Genomic DNA, 6,863 nt, shown 5'->3' on the forward strand with positions numbered 1-6,863 from the left:
AGGACCCTAAATGAACCTGGACGAGTGAACCTTCTGGCTCGCGAACTGCAGAAGGTTGGAGTGAACGTGGCCGCTATTCAAGAAGTCCGATGGCCCAGATCCGGAGAACGTGAATTCCGAGCCGTGGACCCCACGATCAACACTGCATTCATGTATAACATCTATCAGATCGGCGGTGGAAAAGCAGAGTATGGAGTTGGTTTCGTAGTGATGGGCAAGCAGATGAAGCGAGTGATGCAGTGGAAACCCATTAGCGAACGAATATGTGTGTTGAAGGGGCATATTCTTCAATTACAGCCTAATCAACGTTTACGCACCGACAAACGATAAATCCGACGACGTGAAGGACACGTTTTATGAATGTCTTGATAAAGCCTATGGAGAGTGCCCAAAGCATGACGCGAAAATTGTTATCGGAGATGCTAACGCTCAGGTCGGTAGAGAGGACTTTTTCCGTCCCATAATCGGTAGGGAGAGCCTTCACTCCGCTACCAATGACAACAACCTACGGCTAGTAAATTTTGCTGCTGCCAGAGGGATGGCCATCAGTAGCACCTACTTCGCACGAAAAAACATCCGAAAGCACACCTGGAGACACCCAAATGGCGAAACTTGCAAGCAGATAGACCATGTTCTGGTGGATGGGCGCCATTTCTCGGATGTTATCGATGTGCGGACATTCAGTGGTTCGAACAATGACTCTGATCACTACCTCGTTGTCAGTAAAATTCGATCACGGTTGTCAAATGTATCGAACGAAAGATCACAGTGAACGATGCGTTACAATATCCAGCGATTGTCGGCGGAAGGAGTATCGGCTGAGTACCGCCAGAAGCTCGACGAACGGATAAGTGCAATCAACGTTAGCGACAACATCAACGATCTTTGGGAGTCGATTCATGGAGTGGTGAGCACAACAGCACGAGAAGTGGTAGGCACTGTACAGAGGCGACCCAGGGCGGGTTGGTTCGATGTAGAGTGTCAGAGAGTGACAGACGAGAAGAACGTTGCCAGAAGCCGGAGAAGAGCAGCGGAAAAACGAACCCACCGCAGGAAGAAGAAAGAATATGAAGAACAAGTGATTAGCGAGGTGCAGGAAAAAATGGAGCAGAACGATATGTGGAGGTTCTATGAGTCTGTCAATGGCGTGCGAAGAAAGACAGCGCCATCGCCCGTCATGTTCAACTACCAAGAAGCGAATTTGATGACAGATAAAACGGAAGTGGCTGCCAGGTGGAAGCAACACTTCGAGACTTGAATAGTGGAAGTGACGGTGCATCGGTGAACGGAATAAATATTAGCGACGATGGACAAGCTGTGGAGTCGCCTACACTAGATGAGGTGAAAAAAGCGGTTAAAGAGCTGAACAACAATAAGGCTGCGGGGAAGAATCAGCTCCCGGCTGAACTTCTCAAACATGGCAGGGCGCAGCTTTATGAAGTTCTGCACCATATTATGTCGAAAATATGAGAAGACGAGGAAATGCCTGCTAGCTGGTTGGACGGCCTCATTTGCCCTCTCTTTAAGAAAGGGCACAGCATGGAGTGCGCCAATTACCGTGGAATAACCCTCCTTACATCGGCGTACAAAATTATGTCCCGTATTTTATTCAACAGATTGAGACCGCTTGAAGAGTCCTTCGTCGGCGAATACCAAGCAGGTTTTCGTGAGGGCCGATCAACGACGGATCAAATGTTTACCCTGAGACAAATCCTTGATAAATTCCGGGAGTACAACTTGCAGACACATCATCTGTTTATTGATTTAAAGGCGGCGTACGATTCAGTGAAACGGAATGAATTATGACAAATTATTTTTGAACATGGTTTTCCGGCGAAACTGATATGGCTGATTTGTATAACGTTGGTCCGATCGAAATCAAGTGTAAGGGTTGCGGATGAAATTTCGACATCATTTGTTACCTTAGATGGATTAAAGCAGATGAATGCACTCTCGAATCTACTGTTCAATATAGCGCTCGAGGGAGCGATTAGGAGAGCTGATGTGCAAAGAAGAGGTACCATTATCACAAGATCGCATATGCTCCTGGGATTTACGGATGATATCGGTATTATCGTTATTGATCGCCTTTCCGTGGAAGTGGCTTTTGCGCCTTTTAAGAGGGAGACAGCAAGGATTGGACTCACGATCAATACCAGCAAAACGAAATACATGGTCGCCGGCAATCAACGTGGGTTCATTAGTGGTGGTGGTAGTGAAATGGTGATGGAGGGTGAAAAATTTGAAGTGGTAGAAGAACTTGTGTATCTTTGAACTTTAGTGACGTGCGATAATTATGTTACCCGCGAGGTGAAAAGGCGTATTGCAGCTGCAAATAGGGCTTATTATGGGCTTCGTAACAAGCTTAAGTCCCATAGTATGCAAACGAAGACAAAATTCACGTCGTATACTACTCTGGTTCTTCCGGTGGCTTTATACGGCCATGAGACATGGATGTTAAAGGAGGCTGATCGGAGAGCTTTCGGAGTGTTTGAGCGTAAGGTGCTGCGGACAATACTCAACGGTAAACAGGAGAATGCCGGAAGAGCGTCAAGCGAAGATAATATTTAGTTGAGAACCCGGAAGAGGCCGCAGGCTGCGTGAAAGGCCGCGTGCACGATGGCTTTTTGCAGTTGAAGAGGACCTGAGGGCGTTCAATGTTCAGGGCAACTGGAAGCGATTGGCCCAGAATCGAGTCCAGTGGAGAAGGATACTCCATTCGGCGTAGGTTCTTCGAAGAGCTGTAGCCCATCAAGTATCAAGTAAGTTTTTGTGTATTTTTTTTTTCTACCAAATTTTATCCTTTATTTTAAAGGGTCTAGTTCTAGCTAGAATCATTTTAAGGTCACTCCTGACGGAATCCAAGTTTCAAAGTGCTCGCGTTTTCGGGGGCACACCACTCGATTCGGAAGAAACGCACAACTGTCGTTTTTGTTGATTTAGCTTTGCTGCGTCGCAGCATGCGTGAAAAAATAAAAATGACAGTTGTGCGTTGCTTCCGTATCGAGTGGTGTGCCCCCGAAAACGCGAGCACTCTGAAACTTGGATTCCGTCAGGAGTGACCTTAAGGCTATGTATCAATATAAAATTCGATGTCATCAATTTTTACATTCATTGCTTTTGCTATTCTAATCTTATCATCCTCTATAATTAGTTGTCGTTCGCGTTCGTCCTCGATCCACTCGTACGATGCGATTCTATACCTTTCCTTCCTACGAGGAGAGTCAGAAACGACAGCACAATTGCTTTTCCCCTCGCTTGATTGTGCACTATTTGTGCACTCCGTTTTGTGCGGATGTACGTCCTCAGTTTCTACATTCGATGATCGGTGCCGCACTGTGTGTCTTTTTTTCGCATTTCTATCCAATTGCTTGGGTTTCAGATTATCACTGCTGGATTCAGCTTTATCTTTGACAGGAGAAGCTGGGGTTTCTTCTTCTGTTGCAGAATTCAATTTTTCGAGCTGATGCTCTATTGTTGCTTTCGCCTCGCTTCGTCGTTCCTGTAGAATCGGACAAGACTTTTTTAGGTGTTTGTCAGATTTACAGGAGAAACACTTTGGCTTTAAACCATCGTAATAGATTCTGCCTTTTATATTCCGAAAATATAGTATCTCCGGAATAGTCTTCTCGATTTCAACGTACACGCCGCGGACTCCGGTAAACATATCTAGTTGATACTCCACTGGGAACCGCTCGCGTACAGCTCGTTTCACCTTTCCAAACCTTGACAGCACGGATGTCAAGTCGGAATCAGAGATCTCCGGCGGTAGGTCGAAGATACGTACATACCGGCTGTTTCCTCCTGCTTCGGACATCTGGACCATTACACTTTTTCCATTCGTGTAACTGAATGGCAGCATCTCTGGGTTATTTTGCAAAGCAAACCTCATTGCTTCCTCCGTTTTAAAACGTATGAAAACCGACTTTTCGTCGGATATCTTATAGGCAGTTTCCATCATTTTCTGATCCCCACACAGCGATTTCACAAAACGCGCCATATCAACCAGAGTTGGTTGAGTTGCACATTCGGGGAACAGGAAAGCCAGCGTGTTTTTGACTGCAATTTCGCAAGCCATTATGATAGGTATGGTTACGAATATCACAAACAGTAAAAACAACACCGAGAGCAAACCAGTGAACAAACGCGTGTATTCACGTCGAGGTGATAACGTCCACTGAACTACTGAACTATTGTAGAACTGAAATTTTCGCTTCTCAGTACCTCTCTCCGATGATTTGAGGCTCAAAGGCACCGAATTTCGCAAAACCCAACTGACAAAAGTTTTGAATTTTTCCAACGATGAGAGCGATAGAAAGTCCGTCAACTTTGTATCTAGCGTGACACTAGAAAAAAGCGTATTCCTATTTGTGAACACGACGATACCAAATATATAAATTGAAATCAAATATAGGAAAGAGATGAGATAAACAATTGAAAATAAATAGGACAAATCTAGATTGCTTTGAGAATAGGTCGTATGTGCAAAAGAGAGCCTCTCTTTGCTTGCGCTCTCTTTCGCTAATAGATAAGCTAATTTTGCATTTTTTGCTACATTTTCACTTCAGCACGATAGACAAAGCTATTGTCTTTAGATATATGCCAAGAAATCCGAAGTAAACTCTAGTATAGTTCTATAATAATCGAAAGAGAATGAAAGTCAAGAGAGCCTCTCTTTTGCACATACGACCTATTCTCAAAGCAATCTAGAAATAAGACAAATCAAACAAATAAGCCAAATTAAACAAATAAGACAAATAAAGCAAATAAGACAAATAAGACAAATTCCTTCGGAAGTTCCTCCAGGAATTCCTTCGAAAGTTCCTCCTGGAATTCCTAAGGAAGTTCCTCCAGGAATTCCTAAGGAAGTTCCTCCAGGAATTCCTAAGGAAGTTCCTCCAGGAATTCCTTCGGAATGTTCTTCCAGGAATTCCTTCGGAAGTTCCTCCAGGAATTCCTTCGGAAGTTCCTCCAGGAATTCCTTCGGAAGTTCCTTGGGAAGTTCCTCCAGAAATTCCTTCGAAAGTTGCTCCAGAAATTCTTTCGGAAGTTCCTCCAGGAATTCCTTCGGAAGTTCCTACAGGAATTCCTTCGGAAATTCCTACAGGAATTCCTTCGGAAATTCCTACAGGAATTCCTTCGGAAGTTCCTACAGGAATTCCTTCGGAAGTTCCTCCAGGAATTCCTTCGGAAGTTCCTCCAGGAATTCCTTCGGAAGTTCCTCCAGGAATTCCTTCGGAAGTTCCTACAGGAATTCCTTCGGAAGTTCCTACAGGAATTCCTTCGGAAGTTCCTACAGGAATTCCTTCGGAAGTTCCTACAGGAATTCCTTCGGAAGTTCCTCCAGGAATTCCTTCGGAAGTTCCTCCAGGAATTCCTCCTCCGGAAGTTCCTCCGGGAATTCCTCCTCCGGAAGTTCCTCCGGGAATTCCTCCTCCGGAAGTTCCTCCGGGAATTCCTCCTCCGGAAGTTCCTCCGGGAATTCCTCCGGAAGTTCCTCCGGGAGTTCCTCCGGGAAGTCCGCCGGGAGTTGCTCCGGGAATTCTTCCGGAAGTTCCTGCGGCAGTTCCTCCGGGAATTCCTCCGGAAGTTCCTCCGGGATTTCCTCCGGAAGTTCCTCCGGGAATTCCTCCGGAAGTTCCTCCGGGAATTCCTCCGGGAATTCCTCCGGAAGTTCCTCCGGGAATTCCTCCGGAAGTTCCTCCGGGAATTCCTCCGGAAGTTCCTCCGGGAATTCCTCCGGAAGTTTCTCCGGGAATTCCTCCGGAAGTTCCTCCAGGAATTCCTCCGGGAATTCCTCTGGAAGTTCTGGTGCGGCCTTCCTCTTAATTGAAATTGCTATACCTTGCTATTGACGGGACCCAAAAGGTTTGCCCGCGAAAGGAATCCGGATTCCTTCCCTTATTGGTCTTGAACTTAATATTATAAATATTATACCAATGGGCAAGGCATTTACGGACATTTTTTTGAATTACGAAATTTTTCTCTTAACCAGGGCAGGGATCGAAACCACACTACACATCAGATGCATCTAGATAGCTGACATCCCTAATAGCATTGCCATGAAGGCCCAGATTTTGGTTTCCGCACATCTCAACTCGGCAGCTTTTTATTTGTATGATTAGTTCACATTGTCAGATCGATCGAGTCAAGATGCGTAACATCACCCATGATTTGTTAGGATCCTCGCAAACCATAAAACCACGGTATTTTTCCATCATGCGAACAAAGATTCTCGATTAACACTCGTCGGCAACAATGATGCGCATGTTCTCTTTGTCGTACCACAGCCATTCGTTTCGCTAGGCTCCAACTATAGTAGATTGATCTCGAAAAAGGCTCGAGTTCAATGGAGAGTGGCCCCTTTTCGGTAACCGTGGTCTGCGTTTATTCATAATACCTACGAACAGAAACGTACGATAGCACGAACGTGCTTCAGTTTCTGTTTTGCGAAATGACCCCTTGAACGTGAGGTCTCTTAAAGATATATTTCCAGCCGGAGGATGGTGGTTTACATAATGCTTATAGGCTATAGTCTTAACGAGTTGTAAAAAGGGTGTAATCGTTGATCAGGTGTTTCGCTTTTAGCGATAAGTACTTAATGAGGTGTTGTTAGAGGTATTGGGCTTGGTCAAATTGTTAAGCACAAATTTACGTAAATTCTTGTACGGTAAGCGTTAAATTGTTTTATGAAAAAGAATTCTTTTAGTTATTCCTTGACTTAATTTGTGAGGCCCATTTTTGAAAGCACGTATAAGCTGATTGAATCACATCTACTGCTTTCAAATTAGTCTTTTAAGGATTGATCATTAACCAATAATTAATGAGTTTCTATATCGAGGGCCTAAATTTGTATTGAACAA

The sequence above is a fragment of the Armigeres subalbatus genome, chromosome 1 (assembly GCF_024139115.2).
Source record: "Armigeres subalbatus isolate Guangzhou_Male chromosome 1, GZ_Asu_2, whole genome shotgun sequence".
NCBI lineage: Eukaryota > Metazoa > Arthropoda > Insecta > Diptera > Culicidae > Armigeres > Armigeres subalbatus.